The 19,335-nt window shown below is 33.6% G+C and overlaps 1 protein-coding gene across 1 annotated transcript in view; it reads left to right on the top strand.

The window, feature by feature from the left end:
- Positions 1–19,335, top strand: part of LOC130222937 (LHFPL tetraspan subfamily member 3 protein) — a 58,810-nt gene that overhangs the window by 2,300 nt on the left and 37,175 nt on the right. The window lies entirely within an intron of this gene.

Raw genomic sequence — 19,335 nt, 5'->3', positions numbered from 1 at the left:
AGATTTTAAAATTCTAATGATTATTGTGTTGGCAAAGTTGAATGTTCAGTTGAATATCATTGCCTCAGTATTCAGTGTCACATTATACTTTTGAAAGTATATCAATACTTAAACATTTATAATTATTATTCATATAACAACAATAATAATAATAATAATAATAATAATAATAATAATAACAACAACAACAACAAGCAGCATGTTTCTTTAATAAACATGTTTCTTTAATAAAAAGAACTGCATTGATCTACAGTAGAAAGCTTTTGTAACATTATAAATGTTTTTTTCCTGTTACTTTTGATGATTTAATGCATCCTTGCTGAATAATTCATTAATTTCTTTAAAAAAACATTTGTCCAAATCCAAAACTTTTCAACAATCATCTTTATTGTTACAAACATCCAAACACCAAAAAGTGTGACATTATAGTGACATTATAAATGGAAATTTATATTTATTTTTATTTTCATATTTACTTATTATTTGTTTTTTTCTACACAAAGAAATTCTAATTATAGTCAATGAAAAAATATGCAAATTTCCTTCAATTTGTTTTAATTAACATTTATAATCCTTTAAATTTTCCCAATTTTCTTCTTTTTTGTTTACATTTTCAGTATGACCTCATACTTATTTTCAGACACAGTATGTTCAACATATTACCTAATATCAGTTTTTTAAGCAACAGATTTTTTTATGATTCTTTGCCTCTAAAAAGAGAAATAAATAGATCTGATATCATTCTGTGAATGTGCAATTCCCCATCAACGAATTCAAGAAATATTAACAAAAACAAAACAGTGTAATGAAAACAGTTTAATGAACCATTAGTTTACACTGCCATCCACTTGATCACTGCTGGGAAGTTCTTTTAGTGCATCTCCCAAATGTGATGCTTGCAGAAAAACTCTTTATAAATCAGACCCGCTAGCCATTCACTGAATTCACAGAGGAATTATATTAAATAAATAAATAATGTGGACCATTTTGTTATTCTTAAATTAAACAGTTGAGCATGATGAGAAAATGAGCTCAAGCACTGGATGTGTCTTTTTTTCTCCTGTAAAGAGAAAAACAACCGCATATTGGCTTAGTCAGTTTATTTTTCCCTTGCCGACCAAAGCTGAATGTGTCCTTGATATTTTTAAAGAGGTTTTCTTTGAAGATGCACTGTTTTAGGGCCTCGGAGAGCTGGGTTTGGTTGTGTTGTGCTGTGCTGTGAAAACTTGCGTTAGGGTGTAGTATATATGAAATATGAAAAGCACACATCACTTTTGTTTGAGGCTTTAGCTTCAAAAGTTTTTTCATTAATATCCTCAACTTGCTTTTCTTAGTATTTGGAAGTTTACCTTTTCCATATTTAATGGGTCAGATTCCATAACCATTTTAAGCGAGTATGAGGATATATATATATATATATATATATACACACATACATAAATATACACACATACATATATACATATATATATATATATATATATATATATATATATATATATATATATATATATATATATATATATATATATACACACACACATCTATTTATATACATAATTGAGTACAGCCCATTTTGAAAATGAATATTTTTATCCATATCTCAGTGAATATAGGCAATATATTTTGGTGAAATTGAAATATAATGCAATTAAATTCAATCAAAATATTGAAAAAAAGCTACATTTTGAAAATGTTTTTGCTTTTCTTGATTTTACCTCTTTTAAAAAATTTTATTTATGAATTTTCTATAACATATAAATTTGGGTGTACTAGTTTTTGGACCTTTATCCAAGTTATTTTGTTAGATAAGCTCCAGATTTGGCTTCAGTACTGACTTATCTAATGTATATGCACAAATATAATATAGCTTCCTATTAAAAATATGAATTTAAAAGACAGATTTGTGAGGGGTGTATTTATATATGCCAAGCACTGTACATGTATATATCATGGGTGCTGATTATTGTGACTAATCCCATATAAAATAAAAGTTAGCTTTTTTGGAGTGATGTCAACTCCCCCTTGGACTTATTGGCTGAAGGAGCAGCTGTCAATCTCAACCAGTGAACCAACTATGGCATTTACATCGCCTTAAATGACATCTTTTGGAAGGGCAAAATGTGGAAACAAAAGCAAAGGGAAGAATAAAATATGAGCAGAAAAACAGTTGTTGTTTAAAATTTGGAAAACTAAAATTAAGGTTACAGATTTGTGCAATGTAATTTAAAATTAGTAAAAAAATTCATTCATGCTTATTATCTTTTAATCCTTGAGGCAATAACTATGTTTCCATCCAAAAATGTGAATTAACTTTATGCACAAAACTGGAATATCACATAAAAGACATGCGAATAAAGCAGCGTTACCATCCAACGAGTCAAAGAGAACAAAGTCGTCATTTCCTGATTAACTTGCGCCAAATATCAACAGGAGAAGCTGCATGAATCTTTTCCTTATTTAAGAAATGACTTGAGCCTCAGAAGACAAATGCTGACACACAATAAACACATGGTGGCATTTGAAGGCGTCAGACGCGGAGCACAAACACTCTTGACAGTTCTGGAGGTTAATAATAATATTTCACTAATACTGAAATGGTTGAGGCATTTTAGAATGACCAAACAATATTTCAGATGCTTTACAATGTGCTCAGCCTGCTGGTTGGTTCATTCACACACATTTTTATCATGACATGATCTCTTATAACAAAATCACATGACTTTTTTTAATGCTCATACTGGAATTTGTTCAGTAAAAGTGGTTCCATCGTTGTTTATTCGCATCTTTTCTTATCGAATAAAAAGTTCCTACTCAGTTATGTGCACATTTTTTCATGTGCATTTTCAAAATTGATGCGCATCTTGGTGTTTGCATCAACCGATTTTGTTGTGTATCTCCAAAATGTGCATAAAAATAGGTGGACGGAAAGGTAGCTAGGGTTGTTTCTTATTCTAAATAATTTTGTATTTATTTTTTGCATTACGACTTTTTACATTTTTTATTCAATACTTTTAGCCGAAAATTGATCTCTTACACACGTTTTGATGTTTTTGGAAAGTCAGAATAGTGTCACAAGGCTCCGCCCTCTTCTAGAAACCAGCAGCTCATTTGCATTTTAATATATACACAAACAAAAATGCTCACTTCCAAATAGGGGGAAATTTGCTAGCTATCATAAATGATTTTGTATTTTGAGCTGAAACTCCAGGGTTCCATTAGTTTGATACATTTCCAGGAGTGACTAACCTTGGATTTCTGGTTTTTGCTGTTGGAAAGGAGAAATGTACCTCTGGAGAAAATGTACTAAACATATCCAGCTAAATTTCTCAAATTGTCAGGTGTTCTGTAAACATTTTATTTTTTACTGAAAGGATAAAGACAGGGGTTGTCTATTTTTATGCCTGGCCTCAAGGACTTGAGGTGAGTTTTTGAAACTAACTCACAGTTGTGGACAAATTACTGTCAGAGGTGGCCTGTGTGCAGCTGTCGGAGCGCACTGACACATGATGTTCCTACTGCCCTCCATAATCATTCTTATAGCTTTTATTTACAACAGTTCTGTCATCCTTTACTCACCCTTACTGTATGTCATTTCCAGAACCCTATGCTGCTTCTTCCCCTCCTCCTGAGAATACAAAAACGAGAAGTTTAATTGACAGTCCAGTTGCCTCTTTCACAAATAAATGTTCAAATATATAAAACAAAAATAATAACAATGTTAATACACATAATGAATGTATAATGTATTCCTGTGATTTCAAAAAAATATAAAAATATTAATATTATAATAAATAGGAATCATATATTCAGGATTTTCTGATGATATGAATATGAATTAAACTCTTTTGTTGGCTTGGAGTCAGTATAATAAAAAAGGAATTATTGAAAATAATACTTTTATTTTGCGAGGATGCTTTAAATTTATCAAAAATGGGAGCAAGGATAATGACATTTCTATTTTAGATAGATGATGTTGTTCTGAATTATCTATTTACAGAAGAAAGCTAAAAATAATGCTTTTCTGCGCTTTCCAACAAACTGTAGTACCGTATGATAAATTAAATGTGGAGCAACAAATCCCTGGAGTATTAATGATGCAATGATAGTGATGAAATTAATAATATTAATACTAATGATACTACTACTACCACCACTAGTACTACTACTTCTAATACTACTAATATTAATGCTAATAATAATAATAATAATGTCATAAAAATGCCTAAATATTTAATCCTTGGATGCCTCATGGAACTTAATCTTAATAAATTGGATCAGCCCATTCTCCGAAGATGAGATATGATTGTGGATCAGAGCATTATTACTTGTTAAATGTGAGCCGCAGTGCTTTTGCTCGGCTGACATTTTTTTAATGAACCAATTAAATCGGCATTTGTCAGTAGACTTTGAGTAACAGTGGTGTATTTGGCTGTAGTTTTGGAGAGGAATAACCTCAAGTATCATACTGTAGCCTCTGTTTTCAGCAAATGTGAAAAAAAAGATTATATAATGAGATTTTTAAGGACACCGGCAGCAGATTTTTAGAGGGGCTGAAGCTTAAATAGGTCTGAAAATGCCTGTGGTGCCAAGTTTGAATTCGAAAGCGCAAATAAGTTATAAGAGCCAAAGCAGATGGGAAGATTTGACTGGAATTACTTAAAGGGATAGTTCACCCAAAACTGAAAATTCTGTTAGCATTTTTACATATACTCCACTTGTTTTAAATCCGTTTGATTTTCTTTTATTCTGCTAAACACAAATCAAGGTATTTTGAAGAATGTTCGAAACCAGTATTAATTTACTTGCCATTTACTCGCCATCAAGTGGTTATAAACCTACATGAGATTCTTTCTTCTGTTGATCACAAAATAAGATCTTTTAGACAATGTTGAAACTGATAACCATTGACATCCATGGTGGGAAAAACAAAGACTATGGATGTCAATGGTTACAGGTTTCCAGCTTTCTTCAAAATATCTTCTTTTGTATTCAACAAGTGAAGCGTGAGTAAATTATTATATAATTGACATTTTTGGGGGAACTATCCCTTTAAATAATATAATTTTTCCTACTATGGATGTCAATGGCTGCCAGTTTTAATCATTTTTCAAAATATGTTTTGTGTTGATCAGAAACTCAAATGTTTGAAGCCACTTAAGGTAGAGTAGTTGTGTAATTTTTAGGCGAACTATCCAATTTACCTTTATTAAGTGTCTTTTTATTTTACTATGCAAGTCAAAGGTTTGGTAGACAAGACTTTGATGTGAAGCAAATGAATTCAGTGCTGATGAAGCTGTGATTTGTTTTCTGACGGTTTACATGGGGTGAACACTGACAGTTTGATATGGATGCCTTGGGAAAGAATTTTTATAAATGTTTGTGTTCATTTTTGTATACGCAGTGGAACGGACATAGCCTTAATATTTTGTTTGAAACCATTTGAATTGTTTCCGATACAGCTGAGATTGGAATGGATGTTTCATATGAGTTTCTAAACATCCTTTATGAAATGGAAATGAGGATTAGCGCTTAGCAATAAAAAGTCCATTAGTATTTGTAATGGCTCATTGATCCAGTCAGCATGTATGTGGGTAATGAGAAAGTAATGTTGTCACTGTTTACTTCTCATTGCCCTGAAGGAGCACAGTCAATGCTGCTGGCCTCAGTGGGTCAAACCAGACTGTCATCTGTTACATTCAGACAGACACAAAGCACAAAATCACAACTGTGAAAATGTGCAGTGTGAACATATGGGGCAGAGCAAAGGGGGTTTTATGTAGTAGACTAGAAGTTCATGTTAATATAATAAATACACTGCAAATGACAAATACAAGATACAATAACAAGAACATTTAGAAAATGTCCAAAGGCCAACTAATGTTTTTTTATCTTTTCTTGGCTAAAGAATGTATTCTTTTGAATGAAATTAATGCCAAATTGTATTGCTATCATTAACACTGGATGCTGCAGATTTAGCAAAAGAGACAGCATGTGGCATCAACATTTTACAGATAAATTTCATTTTGAGTAAAAGCAACTTATCTGATACCAACACTGGAAATAATAATTTTGTATTCTAGATAAACTTATGTAATATTAAAAAATAATTACAAATGTAAATATAAAATATAATACAACAGAAAATTTAAATAATGTTTTATATGAATTCTAATATATTTTTATAAAATATCCTTATAATATTTTTATTAATACCCCTAGCAAATTCTGACTTAGTTTTGAACTTTATTTTTCAACCAGCAATTTTGTTTTTTTTTAAATGGAATGACTAAAATGTGATATGTCTAAAATTATTCATAACCTTTGCAGTCTGTCACAGTCTATGGGAAAATTCAGAGTTCTTTACCATTCCATATAGTGATTTGCTGGTCAATGACACAAGTAATAAAATGACAAATGAGTAATACGAGAGAGGTATAATAATATATTATTCTGGTTTAATTTGTTTTCAGCATTAAATGAAATGCCTTATTTTAGTAGTTGTAACATAGTAGTCTAGCCTAGTGTAGTAATCTTGTTTAGGTGATCGTTTGGAGTACTCGTTTTACATTTCAAAGGTCTGAAAAATATAACAGGACATTTTATGTTGATCTTACACAATATGTTGATCTTATTTGCAGTGTTGGGGAAAAGTAATAGGCCTACATTACAATCTAAAGTCGCTTAAAAAGTAGCTAAATGTGTTAATTACTTTTCAAGGAAAGTGAAAGTATGTGTTTTTAAGAGTAGTTTTAGGCTTATTACACTGTTTATTTGCAGTTCTCAAGCATAAACTTAATTTTTAGGCATGATTCAGTATACTTGTACATTACTTTATTTCATCAAATGTAGGCCTATAGATTATTTGGTTGCATTTGAAACTTAATTTTGAAACTACATTCTTCACTCGTCATCATTACTGATGAGTATGCCTCACCTACTGGGGGATAAAGATTTTGCATTTTAATTTTGCAAAGTGTTTTCTACAGGGGTGATTAATGCAGAATAATGTCAAGATGAGTCAAGATTTTTAATTATGTTTTAATTTGTATTTTGAAATATAAATCTAATTTAAACAAACAATTACTCATGCTAGTTAATGGCTACTGAATCACCTTTACTCCGCAATGGTTGCCTCTAATTTAATTGCCAATAACTTTACCACAGCCTGTGATAATGCAAATAAACACCTAGTTTATGTTGTCATATTTTCATGGTCTTTTTTGTTGTTTCTAGTTCAATAAAATAATTATGTATCCGAATCACAGTTTAAAAATGCTTATATTTATATATTTATTGCTGAATTTCAAGTTCAGTTTTCGCATGGCCTCATGACAAATTGAATGATTTCGGATTCTTGACACATTTTTGCAATTTATTAATTAATTTATTTTTGCAAAAGGGTTGGATAATGAAAAATGTCACTTGTTAAATCAATTACTATATTACCAGACATCATTTGTTGAATATAATAGACGTTTGTTGATAGGCGGTGCTTTTGTTGAACCCTCTTCTTGGTCGGTCGCAAATCTTTTCAAATGCATTAAAGGGCAGCACATATCTTAGCCTTACCCTGGAGTTTGTTCACCCTCCGCCTATGTCCAAGCTGTTCCAAAGCATCCTAATCTCCCTGAATAATTGGAAAAAGCTGTTATAATCAACTCACCAGTTGAAAAACAGAAGCTCTCTGGTGTTGGTTTGTGGACAGTCATGGCTTAGTTAGGACCTGCGGCTGTGTATTGTGGCTGCTCAAAATTTAGCAAGACCATATCTAAATGTTTTGAAGTTCCAGTGACTACAGTGCAAAGTATTATTTAAAAATAAAAAAATTATCGTATTCTCTTGCTTACATCTCGGTCACGTGAGCACCCAAATTTAACCCTCAAGCAGCAAAATGAGTAAGAAACAGACATCTTTGAAACGTTTCTTTTCAAGTTTCTTCAAAAGTTTCTGCTAAGAGGAAAAGGCCCAGTGAAATACCCGCGAACTGCCAAGGCATGAATCTGCAACCCATTTGTCAACAAATCAGGTAAATCCCCCATGTCTGTGCAAGAAGATCAACTGCTGGAGATTGCAAATAACGACAACCATTTAGGGGCCGTTCGCATGCCACGTCTTTTCTAGAGTACGCGCAAGCTCATTATTTCCAATGAAGGTGCACAGCTTGCAAGCCTTCAACCCTATGAGCACCATCCCATTCCCCACTGTCAAACATGGTGATGGGAACTTAATGATTTAAGGGGTGTTTTGCACCCTGTGAACTGCCTTTTGATGTGTGTATTACCTTTTGGGAAAAGGTTGAATAAAAGTAACTTTAAGTCAGAAATTGCCAGGGGTATAAATAATTTCGGGCTTAACTGTTTATGCAATGCTTTTTTTTTCAGACAATATAAAATGTTATTCAAGATTCTTTAATGTCTCTTAATGGCATGTCAGGGATATAATGAAAGATATCCCACTTCTAAGAGTAATTATGGAATTACATAACATTTGGATATACGTACACAGTGAGCACAGCAGTTGAGGGTTGTGAGCTTCACAGACACAAGACACACTAATGGAAGCAGGGCAGCGCGGGGCAGATTGTGAATGAAGAGCAGATAACTGACTGTACTTCACATACTCAATGACTCACTCATTCAGTTCGTTCCTGGCCTCGAATAAAACACCCACTCCTCTATCTGTCGCTTCACTCACTCCATGCATACAGTTATCATCTGATGTGGTGTTCTGCAGAGTCATGCCTTACTATATTTTGCATTAGTTGCAGGTGTTATGGACGTTGGAATTCATGATACGTGAAGGTTTTCGTAGTAACTCAGTACCACGGCCAAGTATGTCAAAAGACTTATGGTATTGGCGAGACATATTAGAAGACATACTTAAAGTTTTAAAAATAAGATATTTAGATAGTTATAGTTTTGTTGTTTAAATGTAACTATTAAAAGCAAAATTAAAGAAACCATAACACAGACAAAAAATGGTTCATTGCAAACAATTTAGAATTTAAATATTTATATATTTAAGTTTTAAATTTAATTTACTTGTTTACATTCAGCCCATATAAATTGTTTGCAACTACTTAATAAAAAAAAAACCAGTCCATTAAACAGTTTTCCTTCTGCATTAGTTTATAAAATTTTATCTTATCTCAATTCCATATGAAGAGGTTATTTGCAAAAAGAGATAACTCCATTTTTAGAAATTCAGATATTGTATTTATTTGTTGTTGTTTTTGTTGTTGTTGTGCATTGAAAAGTGCAATTGCTAAAAAAAAATTTGGATTAGGTAATTTTTAGAAATCACGTTTTTGCATTGGTTATTGAAAAAAAATGTAATGGTATGTAATGTAATTTTTGCAAATTAACCCTTCATATGTTCCATATGTCTTTTAATTTATGATTTATAATTATATATTTGAGTAAAACATTGTTTTTGTTTTCATCTGTAAACTACTGATAACATTTGTCTTCTCATCCCATCTAAGAAGAGAAGAAGAACGATGGGGATGGTTTAGAGACTTCGTTTCATTTCAAATCTAATGTAACCTTTTGTTTGTTTGTTGTACTGTTAAAAGCTAACTGAAATTAAATGTTTTAATTAAATGGTATAAATTAATCAGATTTAGTTTAAATGTACATACTTTCACCCTATGAATAGAGGACAAATCAAGGCAGAGTCAGGTTCTGCTTGACTAGTGTATTTGGCATTGAACTCCACTGTGTTATAAATGTGATTGTTTATTTTTTTATTGCAGTAAGCCTTCATTTTAAACATTATATTGCATTAGTTAATACGAAGTAATGTTTTTTAAAAAAGCAGTAAATTAACCATGGTAACTTTAATGTAATAGTTTGGTATATTTACCTGCGGCCCACGGCTGTCAATGATATTTGGTTTTTGGACCTTTATCCCAAAAGGTTTGGGCACCAGTGCTCTAATTTGACTCTAGTTCTAACTCAATGAATTGTTAATTACAACTGTTTTTTTCTCGTATTTTTAATTGCCAATTAGTTTCAGTATCAGGTGAACCAAAGGTCATGGTTATTTCATGGTTTCTTGAAAAATGTAATCTTTATTTAGCACACGTGTGAATCATATCTGAGCAGACTGAGATCACACTGGTTGGAGTGAAAATATGAAGGTGTTTTTCCCTCATATTTGCTATGCTGAGAGACAAGAGGTGATATGTGATTAAATTAAACACCTAAAGTTATATATATGAAACACAGCAGGATTCTGTGACACTCAAGCTACAAATCACCGTGAAGAGCGCAATAAATATGGTGTCGTTTACCTGTTTTATTTTTAAAATAGTACTATAATCACAGTTCTGGCTTTTAGTAAATACACCTGATCAAAGAAAATGACATTATTTTACCATGGATGTTTTTTTTACAAAAAATTTTGTTTTACTACTATTTCCACAAATACTCGTTAATGCTCTTTTTCTAATGTAACCTATACTTCTTGGAGTATTACTATGCAGTAATTAAAGTTTGTAATTCTCTTCTTCATAACATGCCTGTGGTGCAGAGGGTGATTGACAGCTATAATTGAGAGGATGCTATAATTAAAAGTGCCTCTTTAGAGTTAAGTGTGAGCAGCTGACTTGACTGAGGACAGAGAACATCTGCTTGAGCTTAAACACAAGACACGGTCTGCCACTATCATCTATTATAGACTGATGGCTGAAAAAAGACAGAAAACCCTACTGTTTAAGTGGTTGCTTGGCATATCTGACTGGGATTTGAAGATTTTAGTTGACATTAAATTAAATTTCACCTTATCTATTTTTTAAGTGCAAAGCTAGCTAAATATATTTAAAGGTTTTGATCTAATAATGTTTAAAGCAATAAACCTCAAGAAGTAGTGGTTTATACTGAATTTATAACAGATATGGTACTAGTAGTCTTCAATTAACTCATTCAAATGATTTGGTCAGAGTGAGTCTTCAGTAATTGACTCACTAGTTCAATTGATTTGGTCAGAGTGAGTCTTCAGTTAAATACTCACTGATTCAAATGATTTGGACAGAGTGAATCTTCAGTAATTGACTCACTAGTTCAAATGATTTGGTCAGAGTGAGTCTTCAGTTAACAACTCACTTAAACTCAAATTGTCTGCGAAGAGAAATTCTTCTGTTATGAAGTCAATGATCTGATCAGAGCGAGTTTTGTTAACTACTCACCAATTCAACAGATTTGGTCAGAGCCAATGTTCAATCATCTACTCACTGATTTAAAGGATCAGAGCAAGGTCAGAGCAAGTTTTCAGTAAACAACTCAGTGATTCAAATAATTTGATCAGAGTGAGTCTTTAGTTGACAACTCACTGATTCAAAAAATCTATTCAGACAACTCACTCATTCATATTATTTAATTAGAGTAATTCTCCCGGTAATGATTCACTGGGGTTCAAATGATCCGCTTAGACTGAGTATTCAGTTAACTACTCACTGATTCAAATGATTTGATCAGAGAAACTCTTTAGTCAACAACTCACTGATTCAATTGATCCAGTTAGAGCAAGTCTCCAGTTAACAGTTCACTGGTTCTAACAATCCGGTCAGAGTGAGTCTTTAGTTGACAACTCACTGATTCAAAAAAAATCTAGTCAAACAACTCACTAATTCAACTGATTCACTAGGGTTCAAATGATCCTCTCAGAGGGAGTATTTAGTTAACTACTTACTGATTCAAATTATTTTGATCAGAAAGACTCTTTAGTTAACAACTCACTGATTCAAATGATCCAGAGCAAGTCTCCAAGTAACAATTTACTAGTTCAAACAATCCAGGAGTTCACAAGTATAACTCAAATTGAGGTTTTTAGTTTGTGTCTGTTAGTTGTGTATATCTATATGTTAGTGTACTCTTAATTTGACAATACATTTTTGAATATTAATTCATATTAAATAATGATAAAATATATATTTTACAGCATCATACATTTTTTCATTCAAGTCTTAAACAGGTGCAAAACAAGAAAGAAATTAACTTTATTAAACCAATTCATAGGGTCTATAAAACAACAGAAAGGAGTCTTGGGATGTGATTTTAATTATAAAGTCAAATACAAGTCTAGTTTATGACTCAGGTGTTTTGTGCCACACATTTAAATCCTCAAACTCCATTTACTAGGTGTCTAATCATCTTTATTCACATGGCAAATTAGGGCTCTTTTAGTCTAAATTGTCAATAGACTTCATACAAAACCAACATCAAAAGTCATTTCAAAAGCACAGGTACAGGTAGACAAAAGACATGATGAATATCGTCACGTTCTGCACCTCAGCTCATTAAAACTGATTCAGTATTCACCTTTTTTGTTGGTTGTCATTTTCTCAGAAGTTAATCCTGAACATCCGGCTCTCAGAAAGCGACTTACGTATTTTAAGAGGAAGTGTGAATATTTTATGGCAGCAGACCCTCTATGTGGTTCACGTGGGCTCCACAGGGAGCAGATGTTGGTGTTTGGACAGTGGGGGTTTGCCTGGAAAAACCAATGAAGAGATACAGAGAAATCAGCGACGGTAATGATGAGGCCCTTTGGGAGCCAGATGTGCCTGCTTAACTGTTGTGTACTGTGGGCAAGGTGAGTGAGAATAGAAACGATAAATAGAGAATGACGTAGATGTGGGTTCATACTGACACAAACTGTGAAAATTAAATGAGCTCCAGGAAAAGTGTGTCACCTTTGTTCATTGTGCAAGATAGAGATTGTGTGTGTACCTGTGAAAGCCATGCACAATGGCGCACAGAATAACATGATTTGGCAAATTACACTAGAAATGAACCAGCAATAACAGGAAACTAAGTATGCTGTGAGGCAAAAATAAGAGAAGATGAATACTATATTTTCTTGGCTTAATAAGAGGAGGAGAAAAAAAAAAACATTAATTTGTGAGTGAAAAACACTAAGCAGGCTTATATTACAGTTAAAATTGAACAACATTAGCTATTTAGTGATACTAAAATAGCCTTGTTACAATAGCAATATATAATTAATAAATGAAAAAAAAGGAAAAAACAAACATGCAAATGTTCAGGAATAAATACAATTTATTAATTGATGGTTTTCCTTATTAATTAATTAATTATGTCATTATTTTTGTAAAAAAAAATATGTACTGACTACCATTTCATTAATATATTTCATGATTATTTACAAAAAACACTATTGACATACCCATAAAGATGATAAAACATTATATTCTGTAAGAGTGCACTGATCTTATCAAACATGACAGTAAAATAGTGGTTTTAAAATGGATCTATAATAAATATTCAGATTATGAAATTAAAATGATATATTATTCAAATAAACCATACTTCCTTTATAATTTACTGTTAATAATACTGCTTTAAAGGGCACCTATGATGAAAATCATCTTTTGTAAGCTGTTTGGACAGAACTGTGTGTAGGTATAGTGTGTCCACAGTCATATTGGAGTGATATAAACACAGTAAGTCTTCTTTTTTAAGTTTCCTGACGTTAAAATAGAATCCAAATCCCATTTTGAGGCCCACCGCAACATGACGTAGGAGTGCGGTTTCCTCGCCCAAAGAATTAATTGACAGCCGCTCCGTGACATGTCTCCATGGTAACGCGTATAATCATAAAACAGGACGTGTGCAAAGCAACTGGGATTAAAAGATCTGTTGAGCTCGCTGTGATCATCAATCATCGTCAAATGTGATCAAGGATGAGTTTTACAAGTTTAAAAGTATTTTAAACAGTGAATGTTTTTAATGAATTACAGCGATTTTACCGTCTTTATCATCACAGCAGGATGTCAGTATAATTATAAAAACATAAACTTTATCCCGCTTTGTGGATGTTAAATCAGGTTTATTTTGTACATTAACATAATGGATATCGATGCACCAGTGGCTATTAACGTGTATCCTGTCACATTTGCAGTGCAAAAAGAGTGCAAAGCTAAACGTGCGCGATGTGACTCATCGTTGCAACAAATTCATCAAATAATCATTTTTGAAAGTTCTTACTGTAGTATTTCTCACAAACGTTACGTGAGACCTGCTTCCTTAATGTCTGTCACTGTACTGTTTATCTGATGCAGAAGAGGTGGCGATTGAGGTACACTCTGACAGGCACGGGGAGAACCAGCATTTAAGGCACAGGCCACAAAAACAGCCACATTGTGTTCAGAGCAGAAAATTCCAATATTCTGAAAGGTATAATAAATAATCTGATGGTTGTTTTGAGCTGAAATTTTACAGACACATTCTGGAGACACAAAAAACTTATCTTAAATCTTGAAAAATGGGTAAAATAGGTGCCCTTTAATGTATTTATGATCAAAGCATTGCCTCCATGTTGGGCTTAAGTTTCTTTTTTGCTTTTTCAAACATATTGAACTGTACAACAAATATACTTGCATTTTCAATATTTAATAATGCACACAAATCTATCCTTAAAAATTTGCCTCATTTCCATAGCACAAACAAGCAGTTTAGTTTAATATCTATGAATGAAATAAAAATCATGTATTTTTTATTCAGTTTCAAACCTGTATCATTTTTCTTGTGCTTTACACAAAAGATTTATTTCTACTTTTTCAATGCAACCATGACAGTTAATAGGCTCCAAAGTTGTTTAATGAAAATTCTGCCATAAAATTATTCACCTTTTACTTGTTCCATACTATTGAGTTTCCTTTTTTAAGAATGTCGGAAACCGGTAACCATTGACTTCCATATTATTTATTTTTCCAACTATGGAAGTCAACGGTTAGTTTTCCAGAATTCTTTAATGCAACTTATTTTGTGCTCAACAAATTAAACAAATAATCAAACAAAAATATAAATAAAACTGGTAAAGGGTGAATAAATTATGGCAGAATATTCATTTTTGAGTATTATCAATAATAATAATCATAATAATTGTGTTTACCTTACCAAACAGCATAATAAAATGCTCATTTAAACTGCACTTGAAACTCTAAGCCTGTTTACTTGTGAAGCAGTGAATGGTGTCTAGTGTACTGTTAGTGAACTGTCCTCCACATGAACTCAATCGCAAAGTAACAAAATCGGACACAGACTTGGTTCAGCTAGCCGTAGCAGCCTTAAACTCCATCAAGCAGCATGAATCAGTTCTCAGCTAGTCACGTATCAGAAATCCAGCATTAGAGATTAGCACTTAGTGGTTAAAAATACCCGTGCTCCATTAACACGCAGGCTTTAATCCTCTCTGACTTGATCTCCGCCGTACTGATGAGCACATCGGGCCTGCTAATTCAAGTCAAAGTCACTTTCAAAACGCCTGGCTCAGACTAATTATGATATTTAAAAAACGCATCAGCATACAGCGGATGGAATATGTCGATTCTTAATTGTGGTTGATGGCTTTGGCCGAAGCCGTTAGCGGATTGATTAGCTGGTGTATGTGGAGTTAATGTCATTAGCGGAGCCCCAGGAAAACTGGCTCTCGCTTGCCGCTTTGCTTAGTGACTGCTTGCTAATCTTGGCTAAGACCGCGCGCTCCTGCTGACTGCATTTCTCATTCTAAACGGATGATTGAAAGCCTACTGTTGCTAACAGACTTTGCTGTTTGCTAACATCATCCCGAGTTGTGTGAAGATCTGTAGAGATTTTAGCGTTGAGTAAAATGCACTGATAAAGGGTAAAGGGATAATCATTTACTCCCCCCCCCCCCACTCCCACTTTTCGGTTTTACGAGCACTTTCACCAGCCTCCTCCACCCATCCCCCCACTTTTTGGTTTTACAAGTACTCAACCACGACCATCCGCACCCATTTTGCGCTACGCCACTGGTATCATGATCACAGATCATGAGCTTTAGTTTCAATATCAGTAAAGCATCTTAAAAGCATGTTAGTAATAAAGATTAGCGGTGATCTTTTAAAGCCTCACTATCCATCCATCCATCCATCCATCCATCCATCCATCCATCCATCCATCTATCTTTTCTCTAATCTACCTGTCTTTTAAACTTTACAACCTAGGTTGTCTTTGAAACTACACAGGTATGCAATGTCAGCATGATATTTGGTACAAACATCAATTAGAAGACCATCAGAGTGAGATGCGTTGTCATCTAATTTACTAATGTTGACATGCAAATTGCTCAATGTATTACGATGTGTTTAGCTAGAAAAATAATTATACTGAGGAACCACAGCTGGGATTACAATTATATTCTGTACACAGTATATGTAATATACCAGTGGTCTGCAATAAAGTGACAGGTGCTAGAAAAAAATATGTAAAACTTATTTGTAGTCCGGCTGACCAGTCACCTAATGTGTTTGCACTGCACTGTCTAAAGAGAAGAGCAACAAGAGCACTGAGAAATAGCTACTGAAACTGTGAAAGTAAACAGCACAAATGGAGGACAAGACAGTGGGAAGTAAAGTCAATTAGGAGAAAATAAACAAAGCATCAAACTGTCAGCTTACTGCTGCCCACGTCTCTCCAAGTAATTTTCCACCTTTTTTGCCCTCAAAAACGAATGCAGGCACATTCTCCACATTGTTGGTTGACATGTTGAGAGGAATTAAAGGAATAGTGCAACCTAAAATGAAAATTTGCTGCTAATTTACTCACCCTCAGCAATCCAAGATGTAGATATCTTTTTCTTACGTAAAAAAAAAAAAGTTTGAGGAAATCAAAGTGTTTCACTAAAGAGCCCCTATTATGGGTTTTTAAAAATTACCCTTTAATGCAGTGTGCAACACAGCTCTAAGTGAATGGAAACATTCAGCTGAGATAAAAATCTGAAATTGCACCGTGTTTAAAAATAGAGATTTTTTTTAATAAAAGATTTGAGTCATGTAAATGATTCGTCGTTCGTCTGGATCTTTTGCTTGTTTGTATTGACGTTGACACGAGAACATACCAAATATGTTGTGTGGCGGATCTGTTAAAACGTGAACGTGCCTTTCCTTCAAACGCTAGCAGAATGCTGGTGTGTGTGTGACTGATCATGACTGAAGATAAGTGAACATCAATGAGTGAACGTTCTGGTGATTATTGCAGTAATCTGCCTTGCAACTGGGGATTCGTCAGCTGTTTGTTAACGGAAAGATAAGAAAGAACTATTGATGTATGGGACTTTGTCAGCTCACAGTTTATGGATCAGTTTCTTTCTCCATTTACAAGTGTAAGTAAGGCCTAATCCCAATTCAATTTTTTTTTTTACCCCTACCCCTTGGCCCTTAAAACCAAGTGTTAAAGGGAACAGCTTCAAAATTTACCCCTAAGAATTGGGACAGCACTACAGCACCCGCACACGTCATCAAATATCATCACGATCTCTTGCTTCATATGAGATCACACGATCGCTACAGCTGTAATTATTCCAGTTGTGTTATTTTTTTAGTTTTTATCTTTATGAAATCACTGAAGGCATATATCATTTTATCATAATGATCTAATGTGGCAATAAGATCATAACTGTATTGTGCATTTACACCGTGGCCATATTCATCTATGTAAACACACAAAAACAACACTAACATTATAGCAGACACTGTAAAAAGCTCATTCCCAGCCACTAGACTTTTCTGACAGGGTATTCGAGTGTCATCGAGTGACAGAATGTTGTGCTATACAGAAGTTACTATTAGGGATCATAGATAGTGAAATTCAGCGGTTTTTATTTTAGCGGGGTTTTTTAAAGCATGCTGGTAAAACTTGAACGCGGTTATGAATATATTAAAACATGTGCTTGTTTGTTGTAAAAAATGTTAATTATGACAAAAGATACTAATTTGTGGATCTCTTTACATCCGGGTTCAGCAATACTGCCGTTGTGGCTGGTGTATTCTGGGAAATTTTCTTACCCCTTGGATTCAAATGTGGTCCTAAAAAATCTTCGTTCGAAGGGGTATTTACCCCTTCCCCTTAGCCCTACGCCTTCAAGTAAAGGAGAATTGGGACACCCCTACCCCTTGACATGATTGTGCAAAATGAGGGGTAGGGGTAAGGGGAAGTGCTAAGGGGTAGAACTGGGATTGGGCCTAAGTGTGATTAAAATAGTTGCCTCCTTGTTTTCTCTAGCTTGAAAATTATGTATTTAATTGTGTTTTGTTACTTGTAATGTGGCTTATACTGTATCTGATTAACTCTTTATATTCACATCTACAGCCAAATAAAAAAATGTGGTGCGTGCCGTTTTTGTTACAGATTTAAATGTGTTTGTGAGCTCGTGATCCTCTGCCGTTTGTTGTTGCTATGACCACCATCAGTTGTTCCTGCACAAGTGTGGCAGTCAAGTTTCAAAATAGTTCAGCTTTTGCCACTGTGTGGATTAAAACAGAATGTGTGTCATTGTTTTTACTCATGGTTAAGGATAGAGCAATATGGTGGTGGTTTAACTGCATTGCACTCCAGCATTGGGCTCACACATACACTATGCACTCTGACTACTTCAACAATGTTAATAAGCTGTGGTGGGCGTTTATCTCTGTCTTGAGCTGAACGCATTCGACCAATCACAACAGACTGGGTCATTGGACCCATGTAAGTCAATGTAAGTCAATGGCTATTGGTACTATAAATAAATTAACGGGTAAAACGAAATTCAAAACTGCATAGAGCTAAAACTGAACATTACTTACAACATTATAAACTTTAATCCACAGCCTCTGCAAACAGTCCTGACCACGTACATGTCAGTTTAGGGCACATATTTTATACTAAACACAAACACAAACACACATACTAACACATACATATACAAACATATATGCATATAGCAGTTGATTTTCTTTATATGAATCACCAAGGACCAGTTTCAGCAAAAAAAAAAAAAAACTTCTTTAATGCACTAATGCAGATAAAAAGTCACCCACATCTTTTATGACCTGAGGGAGAGTAAATTAAGAGCAGATTTTCATTTTTGGGGGTGAACTATCCATTAAACTGCCGTGTTGCTAGACTGAGTTTGTGTTAAAGCTAAATTTTGTGTTCGTAGATAGAGAGCATAATGACCTAGAATAAAGTGTGCAGCAACATGACAGGAAACTAATTATGAATCTTTAAAAGTGTGTAAGACTACAAGTTTCTTTTGTAACACTTGACCTATCCTGCAAATTGAATTAAGAAAATGGATTTCTACATTTAAAAATACCCTATCCTGCCATTATTAATAATAATAATAAAAAAAAAAAACAACAGCACATCTAGTATAAACAAGCAATGGCCAAATTTGCTTTGTGAACATCAGTGTAAAGCTTGATATTTAGCTTGATACTAGATACCGAATATATAGTGTTGAGTGATCACAACCGTATACTAGGGCTGTGGAATTAATCGAAATTGAATTTTGGCCTCCAACGATTAT

The sequence above is a fragment of the Danio aesculapii genome, chromosome 4 (assembly GCF_903798145.1).
Source record: "Danio aesculapii chromosome 4, fDanAes4.1, whole genome shotgun sequence".
Classification (NCBI taxonomy): Eukaryota; Metazoa; Chordata; class Actinopteri; order Cypriniformes; family Danionidae; genus Danio; species Danio aesculapii.
Note: the sequence above shows the minus strand (reverse complement) of the source record. Positions and strands in the feature narration are given on the sequence as shown.